Raw genomic sequence first — 19,543 nt, 5'->3', positions numbered from 1 at the left:
ACCTTCTTACCCCCCCATAATCTGTTCCTCCCAGGAGCAAAGCGGCCTGTCTTTTGTAATGTTTGCTTAGTGAATCAACCGTCAGCTGAACAAGTGAGCCAGGGACCATCTGCAAAGACCTGAAGGGAATGGTCGGCAGACGAGGCTTCATGAAGGAGCTGAAGACCTGCAGAGCCCAGGAGGAACGAGGCTTCCCCAGGAAGCACTCTGCAAACTACACAGGCTGCGGCCACCGGAGGAAGGGGAGAAGCAACTGGGAACGCAGACTCCTGGCCACAGCGGCTCCAAATGGGGAGCAAAGAAGTTTGGACTTCCCAAGGGGAACAAGGAGCTATTTCAGTGTTGCTGAGAGGGACCAAGTTAAGACGGACGTCAAAAACGCTTGTGTCTGAAGAAGAGTCATCTGGCAACCGAGCCAACGACGGACTGGGAGAGACTAGACTGGATGCGGGGAGCAGTCCATTCACCCTGCAGCTGCGGAAGGGCTGGGCGGCCGGGGGCGGCGCAGGGAAGGGACGGGCTCCAGCGCACTGGGAAGGAGGGAGGGAGGGAGGAGGCCGGCAGGGGCGGAAGCCTGAGAGGCTGGGCAATCAGTGAGCAGGAGGAAAGGAAAAGCCCCCCACCCCCCAACCCCCGGCTGGCTACTAAGCGGCAGGCAGAGTGGATGCCTAGCACTACCGGAGGACAGAAGACAGGGAAGGTAGCAGGTGCAGCCGGGAGGAGCTTCGGTTAGGAGGGAAAGAAGGGGAAATGAGAGGAAATCAGCTAAACTGGTGTTGACTGCTGGCGACCCCAGCGGCCGGCAGCGGCTGCAAGCAGCTGTGGTGGCCGCATGAGGATGGATCTCGAAGGGTCTCCTCGGACTGTGGTGGCGCTGCAGGAGTCCAGGAGGACAGCGCTAACAGGAATGACTGCCAAGTGCCTGCCAAGTGCTGGGAAGGCACAGGGGCCCCCTGCGGGCTTAGTGGGCAGGCATGCGGGCAGCCTCACAGGAACACGGTCCTGAAGGATCCTGGTTTAGAGAGGCTAGAGGAGTCGCAGGAAGCTGGAAGGACCAGGAAACCAAAAATGATTTTGAGGAAGGAAAACAAAATGCCTAATTCCCAACCCCCACTTGGTAGAACATTTAAAACATGGCCAAGTAAGCAATCAACAGTCTCTGCCTCTCCTAATGTTTTATTTTTAGACTAAGAGTCAGAAAACTTGAGTTCTAGATTCAGGCTCTGCCTGAGGGCAGCTGTGTTCCTTCAGAGAGGAACTGGTGCTTTCCAGCCTCAGTGTCCTCAGGCACAAACTAGGGGTTAGCAAACAGGATCCTTCTCGGGCCCTTCATGTCAAAACCTGGGCCATCTGGTAGGGAATGATTTGTAGTGTTGTTTGGCTTGTGTACTGTGCAATACTGCAAAAACAAAAACAAAACCACCACCACCAAACAAAACAAAACAAAACAAAACAAAACCCTTGACTTTAAAATTCTAGGGAGTTCTGCACACCAATCTGCAAACTCCAAGTGGGGTCTAATCTTCCCGGGTACACTGCTGGGTACCTTAGGAGCTCGCCTTCTGATTTTTTCTTAAAACTTCCCAGACATTTTTTTCCAAGGGTAACCTCCTCAGCTTCTTGAAGACAGAAGCCAAAATGATCAGTCTAGAAAGTTCACAGCTTGTGCTGCTCTTTCAGAAGGATGGGGACCACAAATTAAAAGGAAAACAGATTTCTTCTTACCTAACGGATCATGATCGAAGTGTATTTGTGGTCCCAAACCCCTAGGGGATACTTCCATTTTAACCAACGGGAAAAACCCCTAAACGCAACAGTATCTACTCCACAAAGGCCCATTTACACCGTTTCTAATTCAAACACAGACAAAAAAATATTTAGCCCCACTTTCAGTTAATCTTCAAGTCACAAGAAACTGAGAATTTATTCTCTAAATGTTATGGAGAGCCCAGCTCAACACACTAGAAGGAAAGAAGGTCAGTCAGTCAAACATGATCCCTGTCCTGGGTGATTTCCATCTAATGAAAAGAAATACTCATTTAAAGTAGTTTTGTGACAGATAATGCGTAAGTTCCACACTGTTCCACCATAGGCAGGCTTCGGATGACCAGAAGGAGAGCTTTCCAAGGACCACAGCTGCAGGGAATGGAATGAGTTGCCTTCAAAGGTGGTGAGGTCGTCACTACAAGGGTAAGTAAAGTGAATGACCACAAGGCAAACAAAGATCTAGTAAGACATTTCTTTCTTTCTTCCTTTCTTCCTTCCTTCCTTCCTTCCCTCAGGTTGTAGGGGTGCCTGGGTAGCTCAGTTGGTTAAGGGTCTGACTCTTGATTTCAGGTCAGGATCTCAGGGTTGCGGGAATTAAGCCCCGTGTCGGGCTCTAGGCTCAGCCCGGCTCCACGCTCACCCTGCTCCTCCCCACACTTGGGATTCTCTCTCTCTCTAAAATAAATAAAATCTTCAAAAAAAAAAATTATAAGCAACTTCTATACCCAACGTGGGGCTCAAACCTACAATGCCGAGGTCAAGAGTCACATGCTTCACCAACTGAGCCAGCCAGGTACCCCAAAGACACTTCTGAATTTGGTGGAAAATGGAAAGGATTCTAAAATCCCATTTATCACTGGGATTCTACGTTTCTAATGAGCACCTTAAGCCAGATAAGCTTGTAAAATAAGACCATCCCAAGCATTAATATTCCATGGAACCATCTCCCTATTTAGGAAGAACTGGTTCCACAGGTTATCCTAACTCTCTCATTGATCTGCCCATGTGACAACGGAAGTGGGGGGCGGGGGGGGGGCAAGGACGGCGAGCGAAGCTCAAACACACCTGAACAGCAAGAACAAGAGAACCCACCTCCTGCCCACACGGGGGACACACGCCTACACGTTTAACTAGCTATGTGTAAACTTCGAGAACTGAGTGAGAGATATTAGGATACTGAGGAAAAAACCTCCAGTACAGTTTTTATATAATCTCGAGGTCACTCTATCTCTGCGGACTGTGTAATTTTCCTGGCAGGGTGCCATGTACAATGAGGTGCTTAAAGAACCCTGAGGGAACAATGTCCCGTTTCTGGACTGCCCACTATGTGCCTGGGACCCTTTGCTCCCACAGCACGGTGACCCACGGAAGGCTGGAGACTGGAGACACTGTAGACTGGCTTTCACGAATCAGTGGAACTTTACGCCTCTGACATCCTCCAGCCACACAGGGAAATTTCAGCTTCTCCCACATGTGGTCAAAACTCAGGATGGTTAAACTGGTAAATACGGCCGAATGTCTCCTACCCAGCCTTACAGTTTCTCATTTTAATTTGAAAACATAGCTCTCGATCAAAACTCATACATGACCAAAACACAGTGCCTTCTGTCAGGGCATTGGTGTATTCTGTTGTTTTGTTTTGTTTTAAGGAAAAGTAAGCAAGAAAGCACTCCACTCCCTGTTTATAAAGGAAGAGTATATTCTAGAAAAGCAATATGATAAAATAAGTGCTACTAAATAACTGGAAAGGAGGCCCCCCAAAAAAGAACGTAATCAAAATTAATTTCCTGGGGTAAAATTGACATTAACCTCAAAGTTAACGATAATGATTTAGTGTGACAATGAAGGGACATAAATAAAGAAGTTACTACATTTTAAAAAGTACAAAACAGGGGCACCTGAGTGGCTCAGTTTTTAAGTGTCTGCTTTTGGCTCAGGTCATGATCCCAGGGTCCTGGGATCAAGCCCTGTATTGGGCTCCCTGCTCTCAGGAAGCCTGCTTCTCCCTCTCCCACTCCCTCTGCTTGTGTTCCCTCTCTCACTGTGTCTCTCTCTGTCAAATAAACAAAATTCTAAAATAAATAAGATCATTTAAGTGAAAACAGAGAAGTGAAAAAAAAATGACTTTAGCTCTGAGAGGAGATCTACCAAGAAGTGCTCGCCTTTCAAAACTAAATGACTTTCATAATGCTCATCATAAGGGGAGGGTGTTGAGGGCTCACTTTCTCTGGCTATGTAAAAGGGAGGACCCTGTTTCACACCTTTTCTACTGGCTGCTCAGCAGGTGGGTATGAGTAGCTCCGGAGCTCGGAGCTCGGCATCTCTGAAGCCAGAGGCAGCCTCGCTGATGCCTCCCCGGCCCCCCAGTACAGGCTCACCCAACACCTGTTCAGGGGCCAACCCCGATTCCTGAGGGACACCTGCCAGGCCTGCAACTTGCCTGGGCCACCTCCACACCAAGGTCAAGCTTCCCAGTTTTCATAAGTGAAGTCCTCATTAATCACTAACTTCAGATTCCCATGAAGGCACTGACAAAGTTCTATTCAATTACTGTCCATAACAAGATGTTTTCCCCCCACAAAAATGTTACAGATAATAATAACCAATTTTGACAAAGATATATGGAAAAGGCACTCACTCATATGCTATGTGTGAAAGTATAAATTACTACAACCCCTCCAAAGGTCGTTGTCTTAATAAATGATAACATTTACATGGATAGTTTTTTAAAATTCCCCTTTTTTTCTCTTGAAGATTTTACTGAGAGAGAGAGAGCACGCACATGCAAACAGGGGAAAGGGCAGAGGGAGGAGAGAGAATCTCAAGCAGACTCCACACAGATTGTGGAGCTCAGTGTGGGGCTGGATCTCACGACATGACCTGAGCCAAAACCAAGAGTTGGACGCTTAACTGATGGAGGCACCCAGGCACCCCTAAAGTTCCTCTTCTTTCATTAAAATCATTTTCTTTGAGAGATTTCTGCACTCCCGTGTTTCCTGCAGCATCATTCACAAGAGCCAAGATATGGAAACAATCCAAATGTCCACCAACAGATGAACAGATAAAGAAAATGTGGAACAGACCTACATTATTCAGCCTTATAAAAGGAAATCTTTGAAACTTGCAACATGGATGAACCTGAAGGACATTATGCTAAATGAAATAAACCAGTCCATTCATAAGATGATATCTATAACAGTCACACCCACCGAAGCAGACAACAGAATGGCGGCTGCCAGGGGCTGGCGGAGGGGTCCTGGGGAGAGGGTCAATGAGCATAAAGTCTGGGTTAAGCAAGATAAGCTCTAGAGATCTGCTGCACAACACAGCGCCTACAGGCAACAACACTGTATTAGTCACTTAAAAATGTCCTCTTAAGAGAGTATATTATATTCTTATCACAGAAAAGGGGAAGGGGACACAAGGAAACTTTTGGAGGTACTGGATACATCTATTACCTTTTTTTAAAAAAGGGATTTTATTTATTTATTTGAGAGAGAGAGAGAGCACAAGCTGGGGGCGGGGGCAGGCAGAAGGCGACTCCCCACCAAGCATGGACCCAATGTGGGGTCATGACCTGAGCTGAAGGCAGACACTTGACTGAGCCACCCAGGTGCCCGTCTAGTACCCCAACTGTGGCGATGGTTTCAGGGGTGTATGCATTATGTCCAAACTCATAAGGTTGACTGTTTGCATTAACTACATACAGTTTTTTGTGTACCAATTATACTCCAGTGAAGCTGTTTTTATTTAAAGTCCCTTTCTTTTCATCCTTCAGAAGTACTGAGGGAATAAGGACATTCACCACAGCATTACCTAGAATACTAAAAAACTAAGGAACAGCCTCAATGTCCATCAATGGAATCCAATTTAATAATCAGAGCAGCACTCACTGGCGCCCCTTAAATGACAGCCAATCATCCATCCAAAATAAGGAAGCAGAACTATCTGAGCTGATGAGAATGATCCACGATGTGTTAAACTTAAAGGAAAAAGCACAATGTGCTTAACAAGATTTCAAGTGCATTAAAAAGACACACACACACAGAGTTTCTATTGGCACTACAAATTTTCTGGAAGGAGAACAGTTAACAGTCATTACCTTAAGGACAGGACACAACAGGGAGGGTTATGGAGACCAACATTTTATTTCATATCATGTTGTCCTAGTATAGAGCAGTACAGTAAAACTATAGAATTCTCTTCAAACCATCAGTGTGTGTGTGTGTGTCTGCTTTTCCAAAGGTGTTATTATCTATTTAAAATGAGGGACGCCTGGGTGGCTCAGTTGGTTAAGCAGCTGCCTTCGGCTCAGGTCATGATCCCAGCGTCCTGGGATCGAGTCCCACATCGGGCTCCTTGCTCCGCAGGGAGCCTGCTTCTCCCTCTGACTCTGCCTTCCACTCTGTCTGCCTGTGCTCGCTCTCACTCTCTCTCTCTTACAAATAAATAAATAAAATCTTTAAAAAAATAAAAATAAAATGATTACAGGCCAGGGGCGCCTGGGTGGCTCAGTGGGTTAAGCCGCTGCCTTCAGCTCAGGTCATGATCTCAGGGTCCTGGGATCGAGCCCCGCATCGGGCTCTCTGCTCAGCAGGGAGCCTGCTTCCCTCTCTCTCTCTCTGCCTGCCTCTCCGTCTACTTGTGATTTCTGTCAAATAAATAAATAAAATCTTTTTTAAAAATAAATAAATAAATAAATAAAATGATTACAGGCCATTTGTCATTTTCTTTATATTTTCCCACATAGAAGTGTGTGTGTGTGTGTGTGTGTGTGTGTGTACTTCTCCCAACCCCCAAACCACAGAACAGAGTCTATGTACCACACTGTTCACAGTGACTAAATCTGGTAAGTGAATCAGGGGTGGGGATGGATTCACTTTTTAAAACTGTATACATTTAGGGTGCCTGGGTGGCTCAGTCGTTAGGCACCTGCCTTCAACTCAGGTCATGATCCCAGGGTTCTGGGATTGAGCCCCACATCGGGCTCCCTGCTCAGCGTGAAGCCTGCTTCTCCCTCTCCCTCTGCCCCTGCTTGTTTCCTCTCTCGCTGTGTCTCTGTCAAATAAATAAATAAAATCTAAAAAAAAACTGTATACATTTAGGGGCCACTGGGTGACATCGTTGGTTGAGCATCTGACTCTTGATTTCAACTGAGGTCGTGATCTCAGTCATGAGATCAAGCCCTAGATCAAGCTCCGCGCTCAGTGAGGGAGTCTGCTTGAGACTCTCTCTCCCTCTCGTTCTGCCCCTCCCACCCACTCTCTCTCTCTCTCTCTCTCAAATAAATAAAAATTTTTTTAAAAAATTTTTTTAAAGATTGAGAGAGAGAGAGAAAGAGAGAGCACAAGCAAGGGGGAAAGGAAGAAGCGGGAGCCCAACATGGGGCTTGATCCCAGGACCCTGAGATCATGACTTGAGCCGAAGGTAGATGCTTAACCAACTGACACCCAGGGGCCCCAATAAATAAATCTTCTAAAATACATATACATTTAAATAGTCCACCTTTTAAAAATGCATGCATGTTGGGGGGGCCTGGGTGGTGTAGTCAGTTGAGCATCTGACTCTTGGCTTCGGCTCATTTCGTGATCTCAGGGTCATGAGATCAAGCACCATTTCGGGCTCTGCACTCAGCGGGGAGTCAGCTTGATATTCTTTCTCCTTCTCCTTCTGTCCCTCTCACTTACAGCCTCTCTCTCAAATAAATACATCTTTCTTAAAAACTCATACATGTTAATTACCATTGTTAATTAACCATTTTTTTAAGTAAGCTCTGTGTCCAGTGTGGGGCTTGAACTCACAACCCTGAGATCATGCTCTCCTGACTGAGCCACCCAGGCACCCACCTTTGTATATTTTTATGATGACAGTGAATTCTCATGGAAGAAAACAAACATTTAAAGGAGAAAAAGACTCACGTATCCAGCTCCACATACCGAAAAGTTACATGCCTGGCCACTGGGGAACATGAGCATCTGCAGAAGGAACTCAGGGGTCAGCCTGTGAACAGCACTGACCTGTGGGGACACAGAGGGACCCCAAGCCCATGCACAGAGCAACAGACACAGGACACAACATGCCGCATGCCTGACACAGGGTATGTACGGAGTTTCTGTCGGTGTCTGACTCACCCTTTCCAGGGATTTACAGGCTGATAAGTTTATGTATACGCAAGACAAAGTTCCAGAAGAATACATAAACACTGCTGGCAGTAGTTTCCTCTGGGGACTGGGACTGAGGTGCTGAGGGATTTCTACCCTTCTGTATTTTTTATTTTTCTCAAATGCACATAGGCACCAAGAGGAGTAAGTAACAGCAAGCCCCAGGGTGAGACTGGTGCGGTCAAGAAAAACAAACACATACACACACACACACACACACACTCTCTCTCTCTCTCTTATATTTTTAGCTGCCAGCTAGACACTCCTACCTAGCTGTCGCTTCAAAATCAATAAATCCAAAACTAAATTCCTTATCTTTCTCCAAAACCTATTCCTTCTCCTTGTGTTTTCCTCCCTGAATTAGTTTCTCCAAATGGAAATTTCAGTCTTCCCTGGTTCATCCTTCTTTCTTATCCTCAGGAGCTAACAGGTCTCTACAAACCAAAATAAAAAACAAAAAACTTCCTGGGATGCCTGAGTGGCTCAATCAGTTGTCTACCTTTGGCTCAGGTCATGATCTCAGGGTCCTGGGATCAAGCCCTGCCTCAGGCTCTCTGCTCAGTGGGGAGCCTGCTTCACCCCCCCACCCCGTCTCTCTCTCTCTCTGCCTGCCTCTCTGCCTACTTGTGATCTCTCTGTCAAGTAAATAAATAAATCTTTTTTAAAAGATTTAAAAAAAATTTTTTAAATGTATTTTAAAAAAAGTAGAATACCTTATTATCTTTATATTTTAAGGTCTGCACCATGTGTGTAATTTTCTACAGTACTGATAAAGATACAAGGTCACTTGAAAAAAATCCATGCCTAACTAAATTAGGAAAATCACCAATATCAAAACTAAAGGAAAAAGCCTTCTACCTCTTCTATTTGTAGACAAGAAACATATTCACACCCCAAATAATTCTTACTGTATCCTAAGATTTTTTTTTTTAAGATTTTATTTATTTATTTGACAGACAGAGATCACAAGTAGGCAGAGAGGCAGGCAGAGAGAGAGAAAGAGAGGGAAGCAGGCTTCCTGTGGAGCAGAGAGCCCGATGCGGGGCTCAATCCCAGGACCCTGAGATCATGACCCGAGCCGAAGGCAGCAGCCCAAACCACTGAGCCACCCAGGCGCCCCAATATCCTAAGATTTAAAAGTAGAGAGAAAATATGATGACATAAAAATTAAAAGGAAAAACAGTCTACAATCTTCTGCAAACTCTGGAGGCATTTAAAACTGTTATTCATAGTTTAGGAACGTTCTGTTTGCTACGTCAACCCCTCCTTGCTCAGGACCCCGGGGTAAAAGTACAGAGAATGGATCCTGTTTCTGCGTACTAGATCATAACGTTTTCATTTTCTTCTTTTCGGAGGTGCTCACACCTGCTTTCCTAGAAATGAGAACATTCATTTTCAATGCCATTGTCTGTTGTTCGGCTTTTGGACCACCGCTTTATTAGGCCAGTGTTTCAGAAGGATGGTTTTTTCATTTGATTTCCTCTGTCCCTTTGCCCTTTACTGCTCTGAAGAGAGAGAATGCAATCCATCGGACTTCTTTCCCCAAGACTCGTACTTTTGACACCCAACCCAGACACTACTTTCCAACAATTATAAGGAAAAGCAGAAGAAAGAAAAGAGGAAAGAAAACTGCTCTAATTCTAGCCATTAATTAAAAATTAAAAATTCGGAACTCCTCCATGATTGAGTACATCTAAGAAAATCTGCATAACGCTGGGAAGCTCAAAGCACTGTTGAAAACATTCCCCAAATGAAATCCAATATCTTGAAATAAAGGTTGTTATTAAGTTTTCTCCCCAAAGGGGAGGTCCTCAAATATTTGCTGAGTGGGAAAAAAAAACAAAATAAATAAGGCTGAATTTTCCCTTATCGACAAGGTTCAAATGCCAATAAAAATAGTTCACTCTACGAAGTTTGTTATATTCTTAAGTAGGACAATGAAATGAGGATATGTTTAACCCACACAACTCTACCACCAAAATTTTATTTTTTACTTATTCATTTACGTATCTATCTTTGGTGGAGGGGCTGGTGTTTAAGAACAGACATTGCTCTATAAATATATAAGTACTTGGAACATCTTCTTCCCATGTTGGGGTTCTGATAAAAGAGGCATAGAACACAGGGGTACCTTTCAAGCACCTCTACTCATGAAAATCCAGATATCCAAAACATATTAAAGGGGACTATTTGCTTAATAAATAATTTATAGTAAATAGGGTAAACTCCTGATGCATATTTAAAATATTTTAACTATTGATAACAATTACCTTGGGTAATGGAACTGAGAACTAGACTACCCTGGAGAAAGGCTTCCATAATCTACTGCTTTTTTCCCGTGCTATTGAGATCATCTGGATGAACAAAATTGTTTACAAAACTTTTATTTTATTTATTTATTTGGGAGAAAGCAAGCATGAGAGAGAAAGACAGAGAACGAATTGGGGGGAGGGGCAGAGAGAGAGAAAAGCAGACTCTCCGTTGAGCAGAGAGCCCGATGTGGGGCTCCATTCCCAGGACCCTAGAATGAAGATCTGAGCCGGAGGTGGACGCTTAACCAAATGAGCCACCCAGGCGCCCGTTTACAGAACTTTAAAAGCTGAAATGAAAGAAAGGAAAATAAATCAATTCACAAAGAATTCTACACATTCACAAAATACATGTTTGTCAACCTTGGGTGACTTTATGAGGCCCTATATTCTTTCACAGTTAACACCATCATCATAAACTCTGAAAGAAACAGGGAAATTTACAGCTGTTTGGAAAAGCACACAGGGGGGAAAAAAAAAAACAAACAGAAAACTCTCTCACAGCTGCACCCCCTTTCCCAGCAGCAGACATGGCCGGGGGTGCATGTGCATCAGACACACACACGCTGCCCAACACTTGCTGCAAGTCTCCTCCACACAGCGTTTTAGAGTTGGAGGATACACACAGTGGCTACGCAGTGGCCATCTGATACCATAAAAATGAATTTTCAATGATTACATATTATCCCACTACATGAATATATTCTAATTTATTCTACCATTCCTTTATTGTTGGGCATTCAGGTTGCTTCCAATGTTTCAGTACTATGATTAGTGTGATAATGCTATCTTTGCATAAAAATCTGAAATCAACTCTAAGTTTTCTCTTAGTATAAATTCTTACTAGAGGAATCCTTTAGTGAAAAGTTAGGGACAGTTAATACTTTGGGGGAAAAAATTCCCCAAATGCCTAATGTATATAGTAATACAGAATATAAATATACATAATACACAATATAAAATACCTAATAATATATAATTATATAATATACAATATAGGACAACTAAGATAAGTGAATGTGACTGTACCAAGAAAGGGCAGCTCACACTCACTCCACTGCTGGGATGCACACGGGTGTGACCGAGGGGCTGGTACCTGACAGTCCCACAACCCATCCAAAGGAAGGGGCTGCCCCTTAATGCTGGCCGGTTGTTGCCATGTAGGAATCTGATGCCGGTGTTGCCAACACTTCCCATTCTTCCAAGAAAAACCAAAAGTTTAGATAAATTTTCTATTTCAAATTCTAGCACACTTTTCAAAAGATAAATTAAACAAGACACAACAGTGTAGGTAAAATAGAGCACGTGCACAGGTCTGCTCCAGCCAAGAGGCCGTCAGCCTGCAGTCTCCGCTTTCCTAGGTCTCAAAAGACTTTTTTATCTTGAGATTAGAAAAACAGCTGGAGAATGAGAAGACAAGTCACAGACTGGGAGAAAATATATGCAAAACACATAATGTGATAAAGGACTGGCATCCAAATACACAGGACAAAGAACTCTTAAAATTCAACAATAAGAAAACAACCCAATTTAAAAATCAGGGAAAGACCTGAACATACACCTCACCAAAAACAATACACAGATGCCAAATGAGCATATGAAAATATATGCAAATTGTATCATGGAAATGTAAATTAAAACAACAAGAAGATACCACTACATACCTATGAGAATGGCCAAAATCCAGAACCCTGACAACATCGAGTGCTGGTGGGCATGTGGAGCAACAGGAACGCTCATTCATTGCCACTGGGAATGCAAAATGGTACAGCCTCTCTAGAAGGCAGTTGAGTAGTTTCTTACAAAACTAAACACACTTTTACTATTAAGATCCAGGAACCACAATTCTCCATCTTTACCCAAAGGAGCTGAAAACTTCAGTCCACAGAAAAGCCTACATACAGGTGTTTGCAGCAGCTTTATTCACAATTGTCAAAACTTGGAAGCAACCATGATGTCCTTCAGTAGATAACCAGATAAACAAACTGTTGTACATCCAGACAGTGACTGTTATTCAGCACTAAGAAGAGATGAGCTATCAAAGCCATGAGAAGACATGGAGAGACCTTCCACACATTACTACCAAGTGAAAGAAGGCAATCTGAAAAGGCCACATGCTGTGTGATTCCACCTACAGGACATTCCGGAAAAGGCAAAACTGTGGAGACAGTAAGAGGATCAGTGGTTGCCAGAGGCTGGGGAAAGGAGGGGATGAACAGGCAGAGCACAAAAGGTCTTCCGGACAGTGAAACTACTCTATACGATATTATAATGGTGGATACATGTCATAATACATTTATCTAAACCCATAAAATGTACAACACCAAGACTGAATGCTAATGTAAACCTCGGACCTTAGGTGATAGTGTTGTGCCGACGTAGATTCCTTAACGGTAACAAATGTACTGCATGCTGGTGGGATACGGGAGGAAATCTCTGTACTTTCCAATTTTGCTGTGAACCTGAAACTGCTCAAAAAATCAAGTCTATTTTAAAAAATCTGTTATTTCTTCTAGTTAATTTTTTCCTTTTTCCTGTTTAACGATCATTTATTTATTCATTTGGAATTTAAGCGAACACGGTGAAAGGCAGGGATGTAACTTTCTATTTTTCAATACTTAACCAGTATCCAGCACCCTTTACTGAATACTGTACGCTTGCCACTCCCGTTGACCCAGTGGTCTGCCCCTACCTTCCTGCCTCCCCCCACCTCCTCGGGAACAATTCCTCTCTGACTGTTCCCTGTGATTCCGGTGGGGCTGTACAGCAGAGCTAGCTGGAGCCCTGGCCAGGAGTGACCCTGTTAGCACAGCATCTCATGGTCACAGCACACGGAAGGGCTCAGGACCCCAGCAGCCCACGTGGTGTCCTTCCTTAAGACTTTACATACTGAGCCAAGGAAGGTCATCTCTTCTTCGACCTTAGGCTGTAAAAATAGAAGCCTGGAAGTATCAACAAGCACACCTCCCTTTCCTCTAGCTGCAGAAAGGAGCCCATCAGCAAGAGGAGAAAGAGGAGCCAGCCCTGGGGAAGCAGCAAAGTCAGGACAGACAGCGCATTTGAACTTCCTCTGGAGTCACTGAAACTAGTCTCACCCCAAGGGTACTCCAGGCACTTGACAAAATAAATGTCTTTGTTTTTTATTTAACCAAGATGATTGATTTTCTTTCTCTCGCACTTGAAAAAATCCTGATTTATACACAAAGCCTTTGCCTATATATTAAACTCTTAAACACAGCTGGGCTGGGTCAGGTATTCGGCTTTCTTTTCAGATCTACTGCTATTTCTATCTATTATAGGGCTCAGATTACTATTTAAAATTCTTGCATAAATCTATAAATAGTTGACAGTACAAAACCAATCCTCCCCAAATTCACCTTTGGTTTTCAAAGGGTTCCTGGCTATTCTTGCCTGTTTATAACTCCAGATGCTCTTAAAAATCATTGTAATAAATCACTCTCCCCTCTTGGGAAAAAAAAAAATCACTGGGATTTTTATTTGAATTACATTAATTAAAAAATTAATGAGTTCATTTAACCTCTTTAAGTCAAAAAATGAAACCCACTGTAACGTTTTTTGTTTTCTTCACATTCCTGGCTTTGTTTTCAATTATTTAGGGAGCTCTGATGCGCTGATGAGTAAAATCTGTTTCCTTTCTTAAATATTTTGTTACATAGAAAAGCTACTGATTTTTGCATGTTTATTTCAAAGTCAATCAGACAATTTTCTAGCCCTACTTCATGGGCTAGAATTACCAAGATAAGGCCAAATAATTAACAAATTTCATTTAAGGCTTCCCTCGGATAAGGTTATTTTCAGTAAGTATGTGTTCCACATTTTGCCAGGATAAAGCAACATGATAGCTTCTTTTCTTCACGACAACGATGATGATGATGACCATGATGATGAATAAAGCAAAAGCTACAACTCTAAATATGTGGCCTCCCCCTTAACAAATTTTGTGAACATGCCAGTAAAATATAGTAACAAACAAAAAATGTTTAAAACCAAACAGAGGGGCACCTGGGTAGCTCAGTGGGTTAAAGCCTCTGCCTTCAGCTCAGATCATGGTCCCAGGGTCCTGGAATCGAGCCCTGCTTTGGGCTCTCTGCTCAGCGGGGAGCCTGCTTCCTCCTCTCTCTCTGCCTGCCTTTCTGCCTACTTGTGATCTCTGTCTGTCAAATGAATAAATAAAATCTTTAAAAAACAAACAGAAACCCACAATCCTCATCTTAAAAAAAAAAAAAAATAGATAAAAAGTTGGTTAGCCCCTCCCCCTTCCCACCATTCCCCAAGAGGTAATTTTCTTAACTCAACAGAATAGCAAACAGAACAAAATAGAAACAATACATCTGATACTTTCACTGAGTAGCCAACCAGCATATTTACAGGAAGACCTACTTTTTGGATGTACATAATATTTAAAACATTGATTACAAAAATGATCTGGACCCTGCACTATTTCATCAGGGTAAATCTCTCAGGCCAAATTTATTTTAGATACATTATGTCTCATTTACCACCTAACGTCTCTTAGAAATCTGCTTAAGTCATTAGCAGTCACATCTCCGCAATGTACTGTGAAATTCTTCCACGCTATTTCTTCCACTCCAAAGTGAGGCCTGAGATGACTACTATTTTAAGAGTATTTCTAATATGTCTATACTGGGCCACACGGAACTTTATCATAATAATGCTTACTCACCAACCTTGTAAAGATGCTCCCTAAATTTATCACTAACCCCTGAAAACAATTTAGAGTTTTTAAGACCTACAGACAAAATAAGAGATTAGCCTATGAAATTAAAATGTATGTGTTCATGTATGTGTTCTATATACTTTTCATAAAGTATACATGAAGACAACTATGAGCGTTCTGGTAACTTTAAAGAGGGCCTGAATATAGTAATGAAATAATGCTTCACTTAGCCTTCATTAACAGAAGATGAAAGATCTAAGCATTGCCAGACTTTCCTCTCTATGTGCTAATACTCTGATAATGACAGAAACATGCTCTATTACCATCGCGGACATAATGTAAAAGCCCTCCTTCTGTTTTCAGAACTGGGCCACCACGCGCTCACCTGCAGCTGTCCAGCAACCTTTGGAGCAGCGTGAGGCCCGAAGGCGGGCTCTGTGGCTTTGCTCTCAGTTCATTCTTACCACTCTGACTTCAGCCCCTTCTTGTCCGGCTCCTACTACACTTAATACAGGCATTAAAAAAAAAAAAAAAAAAAGGAAATTCACCAAGAGCTTAATGGTTTCTCAGAAGAATCCAGTTCTCAGGTCTGGGGCAAAGCTCTGAGAACCACACGACAATGAGAGGACAAGAGTGTCCTTTGGAGGGGGCCTTGCCTCAACAAAGCATCTTGATTCTGGATGGTACTTCAGATTTTTCAATGAGCTCTTATCTATTCCCTAATTCAATCATCCACAACAATTCTGCGAGGCAGGCTTGGTAGAAGTTACTCTTGAACCAGAACAATTTTTTTTTTCCCTTAACGGAGAATTTCCCTAAGCTCACACAGAAAATCAACAGCAGAACCAAATCTGAAAAACAGATCTCCTCACAGGAATGTGCCAACCATTAGGATCGCAGAGGTAAAATTACTTTCAAATTCCAGCGACGAGTTTTCCAGCTGAGTGACCTTTCGAGAGTTACCAACTTCCCTCGGTCTCAGTGCCTGTGTCCGTAAAACAGGGAAGCACTACCCTCCCAGCAGCTCCGTGAGGCCCCCAGCCCGCCGCCTGGCACCTGGTACACTTCAGAGTCATATGGACCCCAGGCTTCAGCTGCCTCAGGACTTCGTGAACACACACACACACACACACACAGAGGCAATGAGAGGGTATGACCAGTGACTTCTCTAAAACAGGTCCACCCAAACTGCATGGCCACTTAATAGGGCAGCCCCCATCCTTCAGATCTCCCTTAACCTTCCTCATCCTACATTCCCACAAACACTTATGGAAGGCGAAGACATGCCCGAAGTTAGTCAGATCAATCTTTGTTACATAAGACACACACGTCATCTGGGATTTGAAGATCTGCTACTCTGAGCTTACTACTCCTCCTTTCCAGAAGATTCCCTCAGCCCTTGGCCTCTTGCCAGGACCAAAAGCTAACTCCAAAGTATTTCACAACAAATAACCCAAGTATCACCTGGGTTCCACACCACCTCTAATATCCACCACCTCTAATATCCCTCTCTACAAGATCCACAAACCACACCCATAGCCCAAACGCAGCCTACCCATTTCCTACTTCTGTATAGCCCACAAGGTAAGAATGTTTTTATATTTTTGAAATGGTTTCAAGTCAAAAGATGAGTAACATTTTGGAACAGGTGGAAGTCACATGCAATTCGAATTACTGTATACATACAAAAAGTTTTCTTAGCACACAGTCATGCTTGTTCATTTATATATTGTCAATGGCTGCTTTCATAACTGACAACAGCAGAGCTGAGTAATCGAAACAAAGACCTTAGAACCAGCAATGCTTAAAATACTTATCATCTTTACAGAAAAACTTTGCTGACCCCCTCCTCTATATGTAAGTTCCATAATCTATCCAAGCATAACCTGAGAGATTGAGTCTACCAATTTACACCACATACTACTGTGCATTACCTCATCTAGGACTTGGGAGGTAAATAAATCTATGCAGTTAGACTTACAATTTTTAGAAGTACTATAGTACTATAGTAACATCTTCCATGCTCCCATCGCAGTTCATATCAAAGGGTCAACTAAAGTCATACTTGTTACTTATATTAAAAAAAATAATAGCTATGTGCTTGTGTATACATTGAAATTTAGATAAAATTAAATTAAATTCAAATCCCATTAGGATGGCACCTATCTAAACAAACAAACAAACAAACAAATAAAAACCCCAGAAAATGACAGCATTGGCAAGGATGTGGGGAAAATGGAACTCATATTACTTGTGTTTTGCTGATGGGAATGTAAAATGGTGCAGTTGGTACGGAAAACAGTAAGGGAGTTCCTCAAAAAGTGAGATCTGGGGTGCCTGGGTGGCTCAGTCATTAAGTGTCTGCCTTCGGCTGAGGTCATGATCTTAGGGTCTTGGGATCAAGGCCCCACATGAAGCTCCCTGCTCTCCCTCTGCTTCTGTTTCTCCCTCTCCCTCTGCCTGCCATTCCCTTTGCTGTACTGTCTCTCTGTCAAATAAATAAATAAAATCTTTTTTTAAAAAAGGTTAAAATGGTAAATTTTAAATTATGTATATATATATTTTTTTAAAGATTTTATTTATTTATTTGACAGACAGAGATCACAAGTAGGTAGAGAGGCAGGTAGAAAGAGAGAGAGGAGGAAGCAGGCTCCCCGTGGAGGAGAGAGCCTGATATGGGGCTCGATCCCAGGACCCTGGGATCACAACCTGAGCTGAAGGCAGAGGCTTTAACCCACTGAGCCACCCAGGCACCCTAAATTATGTTTATTTTAATAAAATTTTTTAAAATTCAGCTAACCAACCCAAAGACTTGTCATTAATAAAATATAATATATCCAATACAATAGATATAAAAAGGAATGATGTAGTGATTTGTGCTACAACATGGATGAACTTTGAAAACTAGGTGAAAGAAGTCAGTCACAAAAGACCAATTATCGTATGATTCCATTTATTTTTTTAAAAAGATTTTATTTGAGAGATAGAGCAGAGTAAGAGAGAGAGTACACAAGGGGGAATGGGGGGGCAGGCAGAGGGAGAGGGAGAAGCAGACTCCCCAGTGAGCAGGGAGCCTGACATGGGGCTCCATCCCAGGACCCTGGGATCATGACTTGAGCTGAAGACAGAGGATTTAACCCACTGAGCCACCCAGGCGCCCCCAAAACTATTACATTTTTAATAGAAATATTTCATCCCATCCCGGAATTAGATTAGGGTACTACTTCATGTCATGTTTGATTTTAGGTGCTATATATAGGAGTTCACATTAATAAGATATACGTTACACCCAGGAACACTGGAGAGAGAGCAGAAAGGTGATCTGACAGGAGGCAGCCCAGGCCTCAGTTTGTGTCTTAGTCATTTATCCCCAGATCGTCGGAAGAAGGGAGAGGGTCTTTCCTCAAAAAAGCATTAGGAAAAAGTGATCTCCAAGTAGAAACAAATGCCAAAGGCACTTACAATCAAAAGAACGTGAAGGTTGTTTCTTCGCAGCTTTCTGTCACCATAACTCACTTCTAGTATTTTAAAATCACACTGGCAGTGTCACACTGTAAATAGGGACAACTCAGCAGAGAATTTTACAGTCAGAAGGCACGGTATTCAAGGGTCATGTTCACCACATCAAACAAAACTAATGTAGTGAAAGCCAACTTAACAGATTCTTGGCAGTAAAGTTATTTGTAAATACATGTATCTAAGATCTGAGACGAAGAATATAAGCTTTGATTTTGGTTGCATTCAAGGGAAAAAGCACTAACATAAAAACATTAAAATAAGAGAAACTGAAGTTCCAACAAGAATAACTGAAGCTGGGAGCAGCTAGGTGGCTCAGTTGGTTAAGCGTCTGCCTTTGGCTCAAATCATGATCCCGGAGTCCTGGGATCAAGCCGTGTCAGGCTCCCTGCTCAGCAGGAAGGCTGCTTCTCCCTCTTCCTCTGATGCTCCCATGCTCGTGCATGCGAGCTCTCTCAAATAAATAAAATCTTAAAAAAAAAAAAAAAAGAAAGGAATAACTAAAGTTAATGTGATCAAGAAAAAATGCAGACCAGACTCCCTAGCTAAAGGGAAGGAACCCTAACCATCAGCTAGGACAGCAGACCTATTACAGAAAGCAGACCGCTGTGAGATACCCTCTCAATGGTTCCTACAGAAAAAGAAAACAAAAAGGCAAAACAAGCTCCTCCTGCCAAACTTGAATGTAAGCATCCCTACCTTGTTTGAACTTGAGGGGGAAAAATTAAACTTACAAGCAGCAGAGGAAATAAAGCAGTGTTTGTCAAACACTCAGAAGTGTATCTCAAACTGAGTCTGTGGACACTTCCCCCAGTCCATACATTCTCTATGAGAATTTTTAAATTGTGTGTTTTCATTTCAGTATTACTCTCAAAACAGGAACATAAGCCTGTTCAGGACCATCCAGATGCTTCCCTGGAAACAGAGCTGCCCAGGGATTTCCCAGCCCACGTGTGTGCTGTTGTGTTCACCATCAGGCTTGGGCCGAATAACAGGATTTTAATGGGCGGGAACTAACAGTCGGGAATGGAGTTGAGACCTGGTTAAGTATATGATGCACACATGCCAGTTAATGGTCCGACGTCACCCCT

At 42.9% G+C, this 19,543-nt stretch overlaps 1 protein-coding gene across 4 annotated transcripts in view; it reads right to left on the bottom strand.

The window, feature by feature from the left end:
- Positions 1 to 19,543, bottom strand: part of TENT4B (terminal nucleotidyltransferase 4B) — a 73,600-nt gene that overhangs the window by 20,837 nt on the left and 33,220 nt on the right. The window lies entirely within an intron of this gene.

The sequence above is a fragment of the Mustela putorius genome, unplaced genomic scaffold (genome assembly GCF_011764305.1).
Source record: "Mustela putorius furo isolate JIRA1106 unplaced genomic scaffold, ASM1176430v1.1 tig00000174_pilon_pilon_pilon, whole genome shotgun sequence".
Classification (NCBI taxonomy): domain Eukaryota; kingdom Metazoa; phylum Chordata; class Mammalia; order Carnivora; family Mustelidae; genus Mustela; species Mustela putorius.
This window is presented reverse-complemented; position numbering and strand designations above follow the sequence as displayed.